This window comes from Rattus rattus, chromosome 7 (genome assembly GCF_011064425.1).
Source record: "Rattus rattus isolate New Zealand chromosome 7, Rrattus_CSIRO_v1, whole genome shotgun sequence".
NCBI classification, from domain to species: Eukaryota; Metazoa; Chordata; class Mammalia; order Rodentia; family Muridae; genus Rattus; species Rattus rattus.
The window spans coordinates 6659931-6677187 of NC_046160.1; the positions used below are offsets into that span (position 1 = coordinate 6659931).

General features: G+C 48.6%; 1 protein-coding gene and 1 pseudogene across 1 annotated transcript in view; both read right to left on the reverse strand.

The window, feature by feature from the left end:
- Nucleotides 1-17257, reverse strand: part of Prkce (protein kinase C epsilon) — a 486519-nt gene that overhangs the window by 339905 nt on the left and 129357 nt on the right.
- On the reverse strand, nt 10897-12646 carry LOC116905761 (annotated as a pseudogene).

Consider the following 17257-nt stretch of genomic DNA (forward strand, 5'->3'; position numbering starts at 1 on the left):
CGACATAAGCAGCAAGTCTTGGGACTTGAGGTTCAGGGCCAGCTCTTGGCATCACCCCTAGACCTCACCTACTCCATCTGGCTAAGCAATCACCAGTTGGTGACAACTAGGTGGCACCTGGGACAGAGAGATGTCTACCTCGGGACTATGGTTCCCTTTCCAGGAAAACTAACACCTGTCTTGTGCCTCTCAGGCTCCAGAGCCTCTCTACCCAGCTCTGAAAACTGCAAGTCCATCTTCTCTCCATGCTCCCACACTCTCCTCTGGAACCTCACCCCAGCAGGAAACCGAGAGGCATTCCACCTGCCCTGACCCCACCCTTTCTAGCCCCTCACTCCTGTATAACGCAGAGTGTGTATCAGGCTGGGGTGTGGAGGAGTAGATAGAGTTCAGCCCCTTATGCCTAGATTCCAGAGCAGCTATCTAACTGCTTTCCTTCCTCTGGCTTTTTTCAAGCCCTGTCTGAGAAGACCGTGTTCACACCTAATCTCTATGGAAGCACGGAATTTGGCCTTTGTAAAATAATCCAAACCATCCTTGCCCCTCCTTGGCTTCAGGCTTTCCCCACCATTGCCTGTGAGATGAAGAAGGGCTTTCCTAAGCCTGGCATGCGCAGACCCCATTCTCCACAGAGCTGTAGGCAGCGCACGGATTCCAGATCACCGGCACTAGCCTCTCAGCTCAGCTGTCATTCGTCCTGATTCTGCTCATTCTCCAGCGGCCTGTGACCACCCTACCAAGCGAATGCTTACCCTGCTTCTAAAACTGGCTTTTTAAAAGAAAGTTTTATTTATATTTATTTTATATGTATGTCTGAGTGTCTGCGTGTGCCATCAATGTGCGTGGGCCCAAATAATCAAGAAGAGGTTCGTCAGCAGCTGTTAGGTGCTCTGTATGGGTGTGGGAACCGAATCGGAGTCTCCTCTGAGAAGAACAAGGCTCCTTGCATGAAGCCGTCTCTGCAGCCTGACAAGAGCTTTTTATCATCACGTGTGTTTCTGTGTTTCATTTTGGACATCTCTCTCTCTCTCTCTCTCTCTCTCTCTCTCTCTCTCTCTCTCTCATTCTGAATCCTGACAGAGTTCATACAAGAAAGAAGAATTTGGGGCACAGTGTAGTGGTTCATCACTGTGCCCCAAGCACTTAGGAGGTAAGGAAGAACAATCACATGCTCAAGGCCACCGTTCAGTGTTTGGACAGACGGTACAGGCTTTTCAAGGATGCCACAAGTACAGGGGACATGAGTGGAGGCATGACAGAAAGCTGAGTTTCAGCGCTAAGAGTTTGGTTTCTTAGTTCAAATGACAGCTTTGCATTTTATGAATGGACATTAAAATCTAGCTCATATTATATGATCCGAAAAGAAAAGACTCTACAGTTTCTTTTCACTGTCCCCAGCCTGACAAGGTAGAATAGCGTTTTCCACTGTGTGCTTCATGGATACGAGTGACCTCACTGGACTCCAGTGTATGCCTCACGGGCATGAGTGACTGGAAAAAGCACAGCTGTTAGGTCTGCCCTCCCTACCCAGGACACCAAGTACCTCAAATGCATCACTGTGTGCATCCTAAGGTCTCACAGGAGTGCTAGGTAAAACACGAACCAGCACAAGCCTTCCTTTCCTTGCTTCTTGTCCTCCTCTACGCTAACGGAATGTCAGGGGTCATCTCTGGAGGGGAGAAATTAGTAGACCACGCAATCTCCTTATGCCTCAGAGTCCTGTGACTAACCAGAGGATAACGGTTGTTTCTACTTTTATAGATCTAATGAACACAAATTGAGTTGATGGCCCCTGTTATGCCAAGAAGCCTTAATGTGCGGGATGTGTGATCACTGGGCACTATCAACGCTCCTCCCATTTTATTACTCTTACCAAACTGAAATGATCGTCAAGCCCAAAGTTCTTGAAACCACACTGTCTTCTCTTGACTTGGGCAATGCAATTCCAGGTAAATTAGCTCAACCTCTCTGGCCTCAGCTCTACCATCTGTAAGCCAAGAGACTCAGTGAGGCCACTTCTAGAGATGACCACTGCCATTCCGTTAGCATAGAGGAGGACAAGAAGTCAGGAGCTGGCACTGGCTGGGGACCCAAAGCAAACATCAGAAAAGGAACTGGGGTTCAGCAAGCAGGGCAGGGGAGGGCGCTGTGCACTGAAGGCACAGCATAGGCAGGGACAGAGCATAACTAATGCTGTCCACTAGACGCAAGCGTGCCTACCGGGAGGGGCAGAGAGTGAGCAGTGTCTGTTCTTCTCTTCTCAGTTGTTCCCTACGCTTGCAGTTGTAAACGCATCACCATGCCTTACAAGCAGCAGAGATCTGTACAGACCACTCTGTTCCTAGCCACCTGGGAAAGGACCAACAGAGAGTGGGAAGAAAAGGGACAGAGGCCCCTAAGGAAGGGCAAAGCCCAGAGAACCAGGCCGTGTGTTATAGGCTGTGCATTATAAAGTATTGACTATATAATATCTGGACCAGGGAGAGAAGCCAACACGAGCATGTGGCAAGCAACGGGCAGGGCAAATTGTTGACAATTTCAAGACCTAAGGGTGAGCAGCATGTGGATGTGTAGGAGGACAGCAAGAGGAGGGTGGGAAGGAGGAGTGGTCCAGCCAGGAGCGAGTGCCAAGATGCCTGGAGAGCAGAAGCTCCATGGCAAGGTTGTGCTCCCTGGTAGGCAGGATGTGCTCCAGCAGACACACTGTAGCTAAGAAGGACCAGAGCCCAGGAGACAAGACCAGATCATGTCATCAGATGAGATGTCAGAAATTTACAGAGGAGGATCCTGAAGTCAGGACGGAAGTGTTGGCCTCCTCAGGAAGACACACGTGGACTCTTTGACTGAGGAACCAAGACAGTACAAGGCCAAGAAGGGGGCGATTAAAGGAAAGAGCTTAGAAACAACAAACCAACAGCGGAGTCTGAACCTTAGCGGTTCTGTGGTCTTGAGAATTCTCTCTCTTTGAGGTTCATTGTTGGGAAATAGAAGAGGAAAGGAGGGAAGGAGAGAGAGAGAGAGAGAGAGAGAGAGAGAGAGAGAGAGAGACAGAGACAGAGACAGAGACAGAGACAGAGACACAGAGAGAGACAGAGACACAGAGAGGGAGAGAGAGAGTCAGGAAAGGAGAGAACAGGGGAAGAGGGTAATAATAACCCTTTCCTCTACAGAATAGCATTAGATGGTCAATAAATGGTGGCTAGAGTTAAACAAACATGGAGAGAGGGTAGTATTGTCACAGTCTGGCAGTGAGAGTGAATGGGGAAGCCAGACCTTCAGAAGGGAAAGGAGAAGATACGGGATGATCAGAGACCATCCCAGTCTCCCTTTAGGAGAGTCAGGCTCTTCCTGAAATCCCCAGTGACGGCAACGTGCGATTTCTTCCCTAGGTACCTTGAACAACAGAGAAGGCATGCCTTGGGCATTGCCCTGGAGTTAAGCATGAATGTGAAGGAGCATACACCGTACTTCATTCCAGCTGGCGAGCCCCTCCCCAGAAGATAAGAAACCCAGTCCAGAATGCAATTCCTTCCGCTAGGTCTTGGCAATACATTCGCCATTTCCAAACACAGAAATCACTCCCTGCATGATTCATTATTCAGAGGAAATGCCAGCCCAGAGTGCTCCAGCCCATTTATTCTGGCAGAAGAGTTAATACTGTGCCGTGTGTGTGTGTGTGTGTGTGTGTGTGTGTGTGTGTGTGTGTGTGTGTGTCTGTTTGAAAGGGACCCACATGAGAAATTGCTTTTTAAAACGTCGATATCTAAGAAAGCAAGCAGAGAGTTTAAAAGGGTCATGATCCATAAATCAATGATGCTACGCTCTTGAGGAAGTGCTCTACATCAACTGTTCACCAATTCCATTTGCAGCAAGCTGAACCAGCTGTGTCTCTCTGCCCTGTCTCAGCTGCCCTGCACAGCAATAAGAGACGAGTTCTCGAGACGACCGGAACCTGGGCGTGGGGAGGTGGGCTTGCTGTGGATTTGATCTACATCCATTTCTGCGGGTTTCTCAATAGCCCAGAACCAATATTTGGAACAGGCCATAAAACCAACCTCAACACTCATGACTTTTAATCCTCCTTGCTCGGTGTTCTAGTCAGAGCACTAACCAGTTTGCACAAGATCTTGCCCTTGTCCTTGAGGACCGGATCAGGTTCCAGCTGAGCCCAGGTCCTGGTTCCAAATACGTCATGGAGGAAATGTAAACAATCTTTGCTGTTGCTGATGGCTGCTGGTGGCATCCATTAAAGCAGAGTGCTTGGCTTTGGCTTTGATTGTGGCGGTGGAACGGTGGAACGGGCTAACAGCCTCCCACCAGCTTACACACAGGTAAAGGTGAACACATGGGTGAGAAATGAGGCAGTGGAGTTGCTTTGTTTAGGAATTCTTGCAACAAGAAAACATGATCACCTAGACCTGAGGTCAGCTCTCAAGTTTCCCAAGGGTAGAGTTGGGGTAAGGCAAGGCAAGCTGCTGTTCCTCCCCCTCCCCTCCCCCCTTCTTCCTTACTCAGTCTGTCTCCCCCTCCTTGGGGGATCTAACCAGATGCAGAGTGCAGAGGAGGAGAAGTCGGCAGTGCAACAAGAAAGGGTCTTGGCTTCAACAGACCTAGGATTTAGAACCATGCATCTGCACTGCTACCCAAATTCAGGAAAAGAAAAGGGCTGCTCCCAGCTCTCTCCTACCCCGCAAAGAGCTTCCAAGGGCAAGTGGCTCACCGGCTACCTCTTCAGTGCCCTGGTTAAATCTATCCAAAATTACAGGAAGGGGAGAGATTATATTCCTGCCTTTTATCAGTGATTATGGTAGGACGTGTACGTTTATAAAAGCATTCTCTCATTTAATCCTAAAGACAAGTGTGGATTCAACAACAACAACAACAACATCAACAACCACCACCACCACCACCACCTATTCTTATCCCTCATTTTACAAAGAAAGAAACCCAAGCTCAGAGAGGCTGAGTGAATGACATAAAGTTGCACAGTTGATAAGTGGCCAAAGTACGCAGCTTGGTGAGGGAAGTCCTTGTGGTCCCCTGTGTGTTCCACCCAGGAGAAGCAGACGCAGACCCCCTTATGTTTCGTATAATGATGACACATGGCTAGTGACTACGGTAATAACTTAGTTTCTATTGAGCTCTGTGTTTTAGCAAAGCACTCTGGGCACAAGGTCACTTACGGACCCCAATCCCAAAATCCCAACCCTTAAGGACCCAGCCTCAGATCCTGATAGACAACAGAAAGGTCTCACAGGCTGTACACATTCAAGCAGAACCCTCACCCCAGTGCCAGGTCGCAAGCTCTGAGAGCCACAGTTAGCAGCAATGCAGGCCGAGCACACTGAGCCCATATCTGGAAACAGCCACTTGTAAGGAAAACGCAACCTTTTATGATTCTGGGGTCAGATCAACTCTTGTGATCTCATTCTGCGAGTATCAGGTCAGGCTCATTAGGTTCTGTATGCCAGATCAATCAAACGACCCCATGCGTCAAGGAAGGAAGGCGAACAGAGGATACAAGAAGAGAGAAATGCTGATCCCGTTGCCCATAGCTAGGACGGAGCACGCCCCGCTGTCACGGGGCCGTAGCCTGCCAACCCCGTTGCAAGCCAGGGTTTTGCTACTCGGTTCCACTCTGGCAGGAATTGCCTCCTTTACACTTTCTAGGCAGCCTGGGATATAAAAAGGACCCGTGGAGCTGGGAGCTGTATCGGAGGAAACACAAGGCAAGTGGCTCTCTCCACCCTCATGACCTGTCAGAGGTGTGTCTACCTTCAGAAACCGCCACTCTAGGCCTTTGTCACCAAAGTGGGCCTTTGTCCCACACTGAGAGGCCATGTGTAGGAGTTGGAGGGACTTGGATGAGCGCTTGCTCTGCTTCCTTTGCAAAAGAGGTACGGGCCTCGGGCCTCTCCTCAGGGTACAGGCTCAGGTTTCTTGAGAGCTACGGCACCACATTCTCCATTCCACCACCAATGCCACCATCAGGACCACGAGACCATGCTGCCGGCTGCTTGACCAGAGGGCACCATGTTTGAAAATGTCTGTGGCAGGCACTGAGGCAAATGGCAATCGACTTCCAAGTTTCACGTCTCTCCACAGTCCCCCAGCGAGTCTGCGAGCAGCCACAGCGGAGGGTTACTCAAGGTTGAGCACCATGGTCAGGACCCGGGTAATCCTGAGGGGCCCAGGGCCACGGCAGAGGCTCTGATAGAGTGGCCATCTCTGGCAGCCCCACTTCCTCTCATTGTATCTTGGTGGAACAAACATGTTACAGTGAGCAGACATTGGGTCACACAGAATACTTGAATAGATACATTCTACGACCCTTGGAAACCTCCTCTGTGCCCTGATAACAAAGCTAAAAATACCACAGGGCCTGGTAGTGAATTTGAGATTCCAATTCAAAGGCAGGACCACGTGTGTGCATTTCCCGAACATTCAGAAGATTGCCTTGACCATATCACATTCTCCTCCCCTGACCGGGTCTCACCACCTCGATGCTGATGCATTCTGGTTACTCCCTTCACATCCCTCGTTCGACTGCATAGCTAATCTGAGGCTGAAGAATGGTGGGTATCTCTCTTGCTACCTGCCCCTCCTGTAAATCCTATGAAACCCCTGAGTAGGAGGAGACCACTTGGCCCTACAGCTCATGCTCAACTTCCTCTCGTTCCCAACAGGCCCCGTTCCACTCTTCCGCCAACCTTGCCCAGTGCGTACACCTGGCCTAGAGTCCCTGGCTGACGATCTGCTCTAGCTCTCTTACCCTCTCCGTCTCCCACTGTGTTTCTATTCTACTGGTCACTCTGTTTGCTCTCTAAGTCCAGCCCAGCATCAGTCTAGGTGCAATTACCAAGTGTGCCCAGAACTGCATTAGGCTAAGTTTCAAACCCGGGCTGTGGTCCAGGCTCATGAGCTCATGGCAGAGGCTCAGTGTTCCCCAGTGGGGCCTTAATAGAAGTCTGGCTTCTCCCAGTTGGAGCTTCACTTTTATATGGCCTAGCATAGCTGTTCCTACAGCCGCCAGCAGAGAAAGTTCCTCGGTCTCTATTCTATGTGCAGTTTCCAAACCTGTGGGTCACCCAATCAGGTGGTTCACCTGTGGAATCTGGGGGAGGGGAGGGGTTAGTAGCCCCTCTTGCTCCTCCTAACTCAGACTCCTGAGTCTGGGATTACAGCATGAGCTACTCCACTCAGTTGGAAATCTGGACTCTAACCAAAGCCTGGGGTGACTCACTGGGCAGGTTTGAGAAATACTAGCTTCATAGCACACTGTAGGCTTTGGAACCAGGCTGCACTAGTTCTGTGGTAATTTATACAAGCTATACTGTGCAAACAGTCTCCCCGTCTGTAAAACAGGACAAATGACAGCAGCTACCTTGCAGCTGTAGTTCAGGGACAACGTATTGGCCAAGCATGCACAAGGTCCGATCTTCAACACTCAGTTCTGCAAACGCACTAGCTAGCTTGCTAACTAACTCAATCACAACTGACTGACAACAGCAGCTCCTATCTAGCTGTTGAGAGGAAGAGCGCCTAGAGGATATGCTCTACGGTGAACCCCTAGGTAGGATTGCTGATGCACTTGGACACCATCATCTCCATCTACCTCTTCACGTACAGAAAAGCCGCTCTCCCGATTGAACCTCAGGGCTGATGCCGGTCCCCACACCTCAGAAATGGAACCCGGCTGCACCAGGTCTGGAGTCAGTCGGTGTGCAGATGGAAGCTAAACAGAAAATGGCTGAAAGCAGACACCCGAAAAGGAGTGGGTGGGCACAGAAACGGAAGTCAGGGCAGGGAATCTAAACTTCCCTGATGTCACAGTTTTCTTGGAATCCAGTGGAGGAGGCCGCTAAATAGCATCTTGAACTATCTCATTACTATGACTCCTCCTGGAGTCTTGGGACACATTCTCCTGGGTGACTGGGCTAGGCATTAACAGGAAATGCTGGGGAACACAGCATCATGCACAGGAACCCAGAAGGCAAGGGGGAAGCACAGGACATATAGGAAACACCAGAGGACTGCAGTCAAGGTCCCCATGGCATTGCTAATGCCATACAAAGACCTCAGAATGTGTCTGTGCAAGAAGGCACGGTTGCCTGTGAACCAGGAGATAGCTAGTCATCCCTCAGTGGTTAGCAGGGCTGTAAGAGGCATGCTCCTCGAGAGACACAAGGAGGCTCAGAAGTTTCCTGCTGCCAGTAGATTCCTAAAAGGTATTGGGTGACTGTTAGTGGGCAAGGGAGAGGGTTCAAGGCAGCCCCCAGACCCTTTGTTTCTACCTCACTCCAGCAGGCACCACCCACCCAAAACTGGTAACTGTTCACTGCTACCCGGAAGGCAGAGGTCAGACTTGACTTCCTGGTGGAACCACACATCGGCTGCACTTCTGGGGATGGACTGATTGTTCTCTAGGCCACCACAGATCTCCCCACTCCCCACCACAGATGCCCTGGCCCCTGACCCTATGACTTAATGCACAGATTCTGAGAATAATCATCCTCATTGGTTTGGGAAATCAACCCAAGAACTACACATAATGTCCAAACGATTTCGAATGACAATATTAGTTTTGCTTTTTGTTTCCCATTAAAACCCACCCCTGTCAGCTACCCTAACCAGTGTTTCCCACCCAAGCTTTTCTCAAAGCTTGGCCAGTATCACAGCTTAGAGCTCTGCTTTCTTAGTGTTATTTTCTGTTGTTGGTCCATGTTTTTGAGACATGGTCTCACGAGGAACGCTTGGCCGGCCCTAGAACTCACTATATAGACCAGGCTGACTTTGAACTCATAGTGATCCAACTGCCCCTGCCCCTGCCCCTGCCCCTGCCCCTGCCCCTGCCCCTGCCCCTGCCCCTGCCCCTGCCTCTGCCCCTCTGCCTCTGCCCCACTGCCTCTCTGCCTCTCTGCCTCTCTGCCTCTCTGCCTCTCTGCCTCTCTGCCTCTCTGCCCTCTCTGCCCTCTGCCTCTCTGCCTCTCTGCCTCTCTGCCTCTCTGCCTTTCTACCTCTGCCTCTCTCTCTACCTCTCCTTGCCTCTGCTTCTGCCCCTGCTTCTGGAGTGTTGGGATTAAAGGTGTACATCTCCCTCCACACTTGGCTACGCAGTGTTAATTTTAAAGGAAATGTATTACTACTTGGGAAAGCTAGTATTACTAGCTATAAGTATTTTTGCTACAATAAAATCAAAATAATAGTATTGTGAGGCTGTCTGCTTTTGTTTAAGACGGGAGATTAATGAGCGCTAGATGTTAACGCTATTGGAACCCGAAGCTGGGTATTCCTCCCTGATGTTATCAGAAGATTGAAAGAAAACCGGAGAAATGGAGGGAGAGAGAACCTCATTCTTGAGGCACAATCATATGCAGTACAACACCAAACCTAAACATAAACACACAATTCTTTGAGTGTGGCAAGTGCTGGCACCTACATAAGCCACACCCCAATAAACAGTAAACGCAAGGAACAATATCATCATCTCATACAGTCTCCAGGGTCCCTTCCTATGTATATACACACTGTCTCCCAGGGAAGAGCAATGGCTTTTTTTTTTTTTGAGCTGAGGATCGAACCCAGGGCCTTGCCCTTGCTAGGCAAGCGCTCTACCACTGTGCTATCCCCAACCCCTAGCAATGGCTTCTTTGACTGTTTTGATTTCTGGCCACATCCACTAGGTTTCATCGGCTCATATTTGGTTCATGGAAGGCTTTTTTTTTTTTTTCATTGCCAAATCAAAGTTCTGATCATGTAATACTTTGGTATTTGAAATTTTACAACAGGAAGGTATTCTTTCTAAATAGCCAGGTATGGTGGCACATGCTTTTAATCCCAGCCCAAGTCAGAGGCAAGAGGATCTCTGTGAGTTTGAGGCCAGCCGGGTCTACAAATCAAGTTTCAGGCATGCTAGGACAACATCATACAGAGACCCTATCTGTCTTAGCTACTGTTCTATGGCTGTGATGAAACACCATGACCAAGGCAACTTATAAAAGAAAGCGTTTAATTGGGCTTGGAGTCCATAATGGCTGAGCAAAGGCACTGGGGCAGCAAAAGCTAAGGGCTCACACATCATCGTCTGCCAGCAGGAGGCATCGAGAAAGACAGACTGGGGATGCTAAGATTCTCTGAAAACCTCAAACCCCATCCCCAGTGACACACCTTCTCCAACAAGGTCACACCTATTAAGCCTTCCCAAACACTTCCACCAACTAGGGACCAAATATGCAAACATATGAGCCTTGGGGGGAGGTGGGGGATGGGGTCATTCCCATTCATTCAATCCATCAGACTGTCTTTCACTTTGGGAAGCTGGGTTTGGATAGGAAATTCCAACGTAATGCTGATTTCCTGATTTTCCTCCCACTAAATCCCAACTAATCTGATTATCATTTAATCTCCTCCAAAGGAAATCTAGAGTAATAGTCCTTTATTACCTGCCTGACCCTTCCTTTGTCCTTGCTTAGTCTGTCCGTGCTCCTCACTGGACCACGGTCCCTCCATAGAGCTTGCTCTCTGGTCTACTTTGAGCCCTGCCACTCTCTTCTCGGGACCCTCAGTGCCAGAACCCCGTCTACTCTTCCAAACCGTGTTTATGCTTCACGGTTTGCACACGAAGTCCCTTCTCAGGTAGCTCCTTGGGTCCTTGAGGGCAAGCAAAACATTATCCTGACACGGATGCCAAGATATTGAAAGCAGGGCAATAGTCGCCAATATATATTTGACCAAAAGAAAATGAAAACTGCTTCCTGATTAGATCCCAACACGGTTCAGAGACACAGCCTAAAGGGCAAATAACAATGAGTCCAGTACCAGTAGAGACGTCCATGGTTTTTTCTCTTACTTCTTTGGCTTGTTGTTGTTTTATTCCACACCACTCCTGTATTATACTGATCTGGAAAGAGACTTCATTGTTATGCCCAAATGAGTTCTGAACCCACATAGTAGGGTCAAGTAGCTGGGACATGATTCAGACAGTGAAAGACAAAACCCTGGGGCACTTCACCTCTACAAAACAAGGCAAAGGGATCCAAGCACAGCAAGAAGTACAAGGAGTTTATCCCATTTGATATGAGGAATGGCTTGCTTTCTTGTGACCACACAGGACTGTTTCAACTGGCACTAGCAACCTCCGTGTTGCTTTTGTGTGCTAATATACGTACATATACTTTATTTTCGTAAAAGTAAATGTAATACAAGATTGATCCCAACCTTCTAGGGCCAGCAGCTCCTTTATGGTCAGAGAGAAAGTAGGGTCTTTTAATCACCATGAGGTTACGTTCACTCTCCACTGGAATGACTATGCCCCCACTTACCTAATTGTGGGAAGAGTGCAGGATAGGTTCCAGGACAAAACTGGCCCACAGCTTTCCCTCATTGGTCATACCACATACAGTCCCTCCCTGACTTCTTCCTAAGCAGGCCCTTAGTAAACAACGAGCTAAGAAAAACTGTAATTACTATCTCTCAACTCTCCTGGTACAGGGAGCCGTCCCTGGATGTGGACCAAGAGCCTGCCCCCCAGAGGTTTTATTCTGAGTAGATTCTATGAAGGGAGTGGGTGCCGGGGATAAAATACTAAAAGGAGAATGGGAGCCACAGGTCCCTATCTGCAGCTACAACTTAAACTGAAGATCCTAAAGATGTAGTCGGTGCGGCAGGTGCAGGGGAGGGTGCAGGAGGCAGGAACAGGCAGGGAGGGAGGGTGTGGGGCAGGAGTCCACCTCCTCGCCTTCACTTCTTCACCTTGCCCTGAGCAGACACAGCTTCCATGGCTTTAGGCATGGTCTCCTCGTCTCGCAGGAACCGCATGGGCTTCATGGGCTTCAAGTTCCTGTCCAGTTCATAGACGATCAGCTCCATGATGGCCTCTTCTGACAGACCATCCAGATGCTTGACGATGCCCCAAAGGCTATTGCCATGGGTAGCAGTCAAGACCTCTTTCCCCTCCTTGGCCTGGGGGACAATTTCTCCATTCCAGAGGGGCAGTGCTCTGGCAATAGTATGCTTCAGGCTCTCACAGGAGGGTAGCTGGTCCTCAGTAAGGTCTGTGTACCTGCAATCCTTGCTGATGTTGCTGTAGAAGGGATGATCAGGCACCCATTGGAGATGGCGGGACATCATAAGATTGTCTCCAGATCTTTACCTGTGCCTCCCCATGCTTAGCCGCCATTTCGGCTTGATTGAGACTTGTTAGACCCCCACAGTGTCGCTCACTGAGGCACCAGGTCCTGACCACTGGCAACCACATCTGGTCAATGGCATCCAGGACTGTCCAGAGGGTCCGGATTGCTCTCTTCTGCACAGAGGTGAAGCAGATGTCAAACTCATAGCCAGCATCTCACAATGCCTGCCTGCCTGCCGAGCTTCGCCTCCTTGTGGGCCGCTGGGCTCGAGTCTACCAGCCACTGAAGCGGTTCCCCAGGTTCCAGGCACTCTCACCATGCCGGATCAGCACCAGCTTGTAGGCAGCCATGGCGACAGGCAGAGGATGCAGCAGCCTAGCTTGGTGTTTTTGATACAGGATCTCACTCTGTAGCCCAGGCCAATATCAGCCGTATAGCTATTGTCCTGCCCGGGCCTCCTCTGCGAGCCTTCATGAGCCCAGCTCCAGGAAGATGTTGCCTTTGCACATCCAAGCTGTTGCTGAAGCTTTGCTCTCAGAGTCCTATGCCCGGTTGGCTAAGCCCCAGGGAGTCTGGGGTAGGGCTTAGGAGTCTGCACGACATGACGCTATTCCTGACAAACACTAATGCTGGTCGCTCATCAGCCACACCACGAGAAATGCATGACCTGGGGGAGGGAGGAAGTGAGCTATTGAGCATCCCCATATCTAGAAACTAAGAAAACTGTGACCCTGGCTAGTGTGGAGCCTAAATTGCATTCTGGTTTCTTGTACTTCCCTCACTGGAGGTAGCAGTAAAACAAAACAAAACAAAACAACAACAACAACAACAAAACCCCAAAAAACAAAAAACAAAAACAACAACAAACAAACAAACAACTCCTGCTGCCTCTTGTTCTCTCTTGCTCTTCCCCTCTTCCCCCATTGTCCCCTGTCTCCCATTCCCTTCCCCCTTCTCTCCAAGTGCTCATGGCCGGCCTCTACTCAACTCCTCTCCTCTTCTATTCCTCTACTCTTTCTCTTTCTCTGCCCTACTTCCCTCTTAACTCCCCTCCCCATGCTCTGAATAAACTCAATTCTGTACTAAAAACAAATAAAACAAAAACAAACAAACAAAAAACCCTTGCAATGAGAGGTGACAAATGTAGTCTAAAATGTAGAGAGATGTCGATTCCACGTGAGGTCACAGTCAAGGCACAGCAAAGGAAAGCCACAGTCATTGGCCTAGGGCCTGGCTCTGTTTCCCAAATAGCACTGCTCAGCTGTGCTCTTCTGTTCCTAGAAGCAGAATCAACAATAAAAGAATGTGTTGAAGCCTTGGGGGTGGGGAGCGTGTGTGTGAGCGCACGAACTTGGCGGTGAGTGCGGATGACTGACTGTGTGTGCATGTGAGAGGGTGTGTACATGTGTGTGAGTGTGTCTATATGAGTATATGTGTCTGTAATCATGTGTGTGTATGTGTGTGTAAGTATGTATAAATGAGTGTGTATTGAGTATGTGAGTGTATGTAAAGGTGTGTATGCGTGTGTATGTGAATGTGTGTGTGTGTGTGTGTGTGTGTGTGTGTGTGTGTGTGACAATGTGGTTGTGACAATGCGGCTGTTCTTTTACATTAAAAGGCTAACCATGGGGCAGCAACTCAGGACTATGCCTCCAAGGGAACTGGCACTCTTACCACAGCTAATGGAAACCTCGAGCATTTGCCCTTTGCCACCAGAACACAAAGAAGGTTTTGACATGGCTGTGTGTAAAGGAGGTGGAAGTCGATCCAGCACTCAGAGCTTCCACTGAAAATAAACAAACATCCCCAGCCTGGCTGGGGTGGGGAGAGGAGACCAGGACTGCCAAGCACTGGCCTGCGAGCTCGGTGCCCAATGGGCCAGCCACGCACTATTTATATTGTAATCCAATTTGGATGGAGAAGGCGCACAAGAATAAATTGATTATCTTGAAACTGTAAGAGCAAAATTCACCAAGACAAAAAGCAATGAGGAGGAAGCACCTGCCCAGGCCACCTGAGGGGTGCTTCTCATGAACTGCTGGGAATCCACTTTGCTTTCTGGACTCAGACAGGAGGAAACTGTGGCTAGGTGAAGGTTTGCCAGAAACCACATTCCAGCTGGTGGGTAGGGGTTTTCAGAGTTTCTTCCCCTTTGCTATTTGCACAAGTGCATGTGTGCATGCATGCATACAGGTATGTATGTATGTATGTATGTATGTATGTATGTATGTATGTATAACATGATCAACTATAAACACACACACACAGGATCATATGACAAAGAGTTGATTATCTCAGTGCTTCTGAAAAAGAAAAGCCAATACTTCATGGAAAACAACCATCTCTCCCGACTCTAAGGGTCAAACAAAAGCACTCATTATCCTGCAAACACTGGCTCTCTATCTCAACTCTCACTCATCCCGTCTTCCATGGAGACTAGATTCAACTCTGTCTTTCCACAGCCACAATGGCCACCATTGATCAAACATGCCGTGCGTGCCACAGGCTAGAGTTGCACCATTGAGAACAACTAAGCTGGAACTGAGATAGGGCCTGTCAGCCCATTTACAAGATAAAGAGCCAGAGGCTCACAATCCCCAGCAACAAGTCTGTCTACAGTCGGCTTCATTAGATTCCACCGCCTCTAAGAAAGCCCCTACATATGGTCCTCCAAACCGACGTACATCCCAGAGAGTGGCCGGCTAGGCCTGTGACTTCTGGCGGGCTAGTGTCAGAGGATTTAGATGGGAGGACAAGAGGAGACTTGGTGAAGCTTTAGTAGCTGAGTCAAGAAATTATCCCTCCCATAGTTCAGTTCAAGAGACCATTGAAGACGAATTTAAGGAGAGAAACGCCACCCACCTCGCCAGCTGCCTATGTGAAGTTACCACTCTTGGCTGCACCCTTGCCTCTGTGAGTTCCTCATATGGAATGTAAGAACAGATATAACCGAGAGATTCTCTCCAGCCTCACTGCTGTTCACTCTTGATTCAGAGGAAAGGTATCACTTATCTAGGGTTTAGAACACTGTTTTTAGGCACAAAGAGAGTTTAGGGAAGGGATGGCCAAGTCCTCTTCCAGCCTGTCACCTGTGATCCTTTCCAACAATGAGTTAACATTTCTAATAATAATAATAATAATAATAATAATAATAATAATAATAATAATAATAAATGATGATGATGATGATAACAATACAACCCCGACCTTGTGGCACCATAGCCTCCAGTGACCTCAGGAAAGTGTTGAGAAGAACCATGTTTAAATTCCTAAAAGACCAAGGAAATTCACGTGTTCACCAGAGCTGAGACGGTAATGAGACGATCAAGTCTCCGTTGTATTATTAGTTGGTGCAGAAGTTACATAGGGGCTAGTGGTGAGCAGCCCTAGGCATGAGTGTTTGACCAATAGAAAACAGGGAGCACAGGCTTCCCATTTTAAGGTGAAAGAAGGTTATTCAGAGACATAGTAAAACTCTGTATGATCACTCAAGAAAGCATGGCTGAAGCTGGCCCCCAGGGTCTGGGTGGGACGCTGGTGTAGTAATACAAGGACACTGCATGCTCTGGCAATTCCTGTAAACTGAACTGTGCCAGCCAAGCTGTTCTCAGTGGCCCAGCAGTGTCCCCAGCTGAGTGGGCTCACAAGTAGAAAAAATTTTTCTGGTGGTCCATTTCCTAAAATAGAGACATACTACGGATCAGATGTCAGTCCTGCCACCAACCATCTGGGGTTTGGGCATGACTCATTGGTTTTTTTTACCTGTTCCTAGAAAGAGCAAATCAAATTGGAAACATGAGTTATCGCTTTCTGTCCGAGAGCCGATGGCCATCCTGCCCTGATTCAAGGACCCACAGCCTTTTGGTCAAGACATCAAGTATGACTGGCACAAGTCCTGGCAGGAACCACCTCTCTGTAAGATATACAGGCACAGAGAAACAGGTTCAAAGGCACTGTGAGAATGGAATCAGTGTAATGAACGATGTGGGAAACCTTAAAAATGACTCACTTCTTCGACGGAAGAAAAACAAGGAGAAGCAAACAGAACAGGAAGAAGAAGGAACGTACAGACAAAATGAAACATGGAGGGCAATACCCCAATCCAATACCAAGAGCCATCGTCAACATCAGACAGCATCAGATAATAGTTATCAGACAACTGGGAAAGTCTGGACGCAGATTAAAGATCGGCGATACAAAGGAATCTGTGCCTTTTAAAGTGTGAAGACGCCTTTGTGCCTTATGCAATTTTTGGACATGCCCTTATCTTTTGAGACAGACCCAGATATATTTACAGAAACAATGTGGGCTGTTTGGAACGTCGTTGAAAGCAATCCATTTGGGAGAACCGGTGGCAGGGAGCACAGATCACCCATGCATTAGTAAGTGCTAACGCCTGAGGAAATGTAGTTTTTGTACTGCTCTGTTTGTATACGCTCAAAACTCCCCATAATAAATCAGGCTTGGTGCTGCATACCCGTGATCCCAGCGTTCGGAAGCGGGTGGCAGGAAGATCTACTGTGAAGCCAGCTTGGGTTACAGAACGAAAACTGTCTCACAAAAAACCAAGGGCAAGAGCTGTGTGTCTCAGGGGTAGAGGCCTTGCCTGGCAGGTGCATGGCCCTGGGTTTGAGTTCAAGAAGAAAACTCTCCAGGGTAAGAGAAGTGAGGGCTGTGACTTGAGTTTTTATGACAGTAAGATAGTTAAAAAACAATACTATCCAAAATAATTCACATACTATTGATTGGATTATTAATCGACTTACACTGTAGTTAAATCTTTATTTACTAATGTAAGTTCTTTCCTCCCCAGACTGCCGTGAGGCACAGTTAAGGAAGAGTCAGCTGACTGGGAACTTGTTTCATGATGGCGTCGGGTACACATGAGGTGGCTCACCAGGAGGAACGCTGTAGTAAGAACACTGTGCCCAGTACGCCCATTTGTTGAAATATTAATGACAGCTATGCACTGAGGTCAGGAGGTGGAGCATCAAAGGTCACATTTTGAGCTCCCACTAGGTGGCAGTGTTGTTTTCTTGCCATTATGCAAATAGAGGGGCAGGCCACTGAGGGAACAAGCATCTCTGAAGGACACTTCTGCAGTTCTATCCCATGGCAGTTGGACA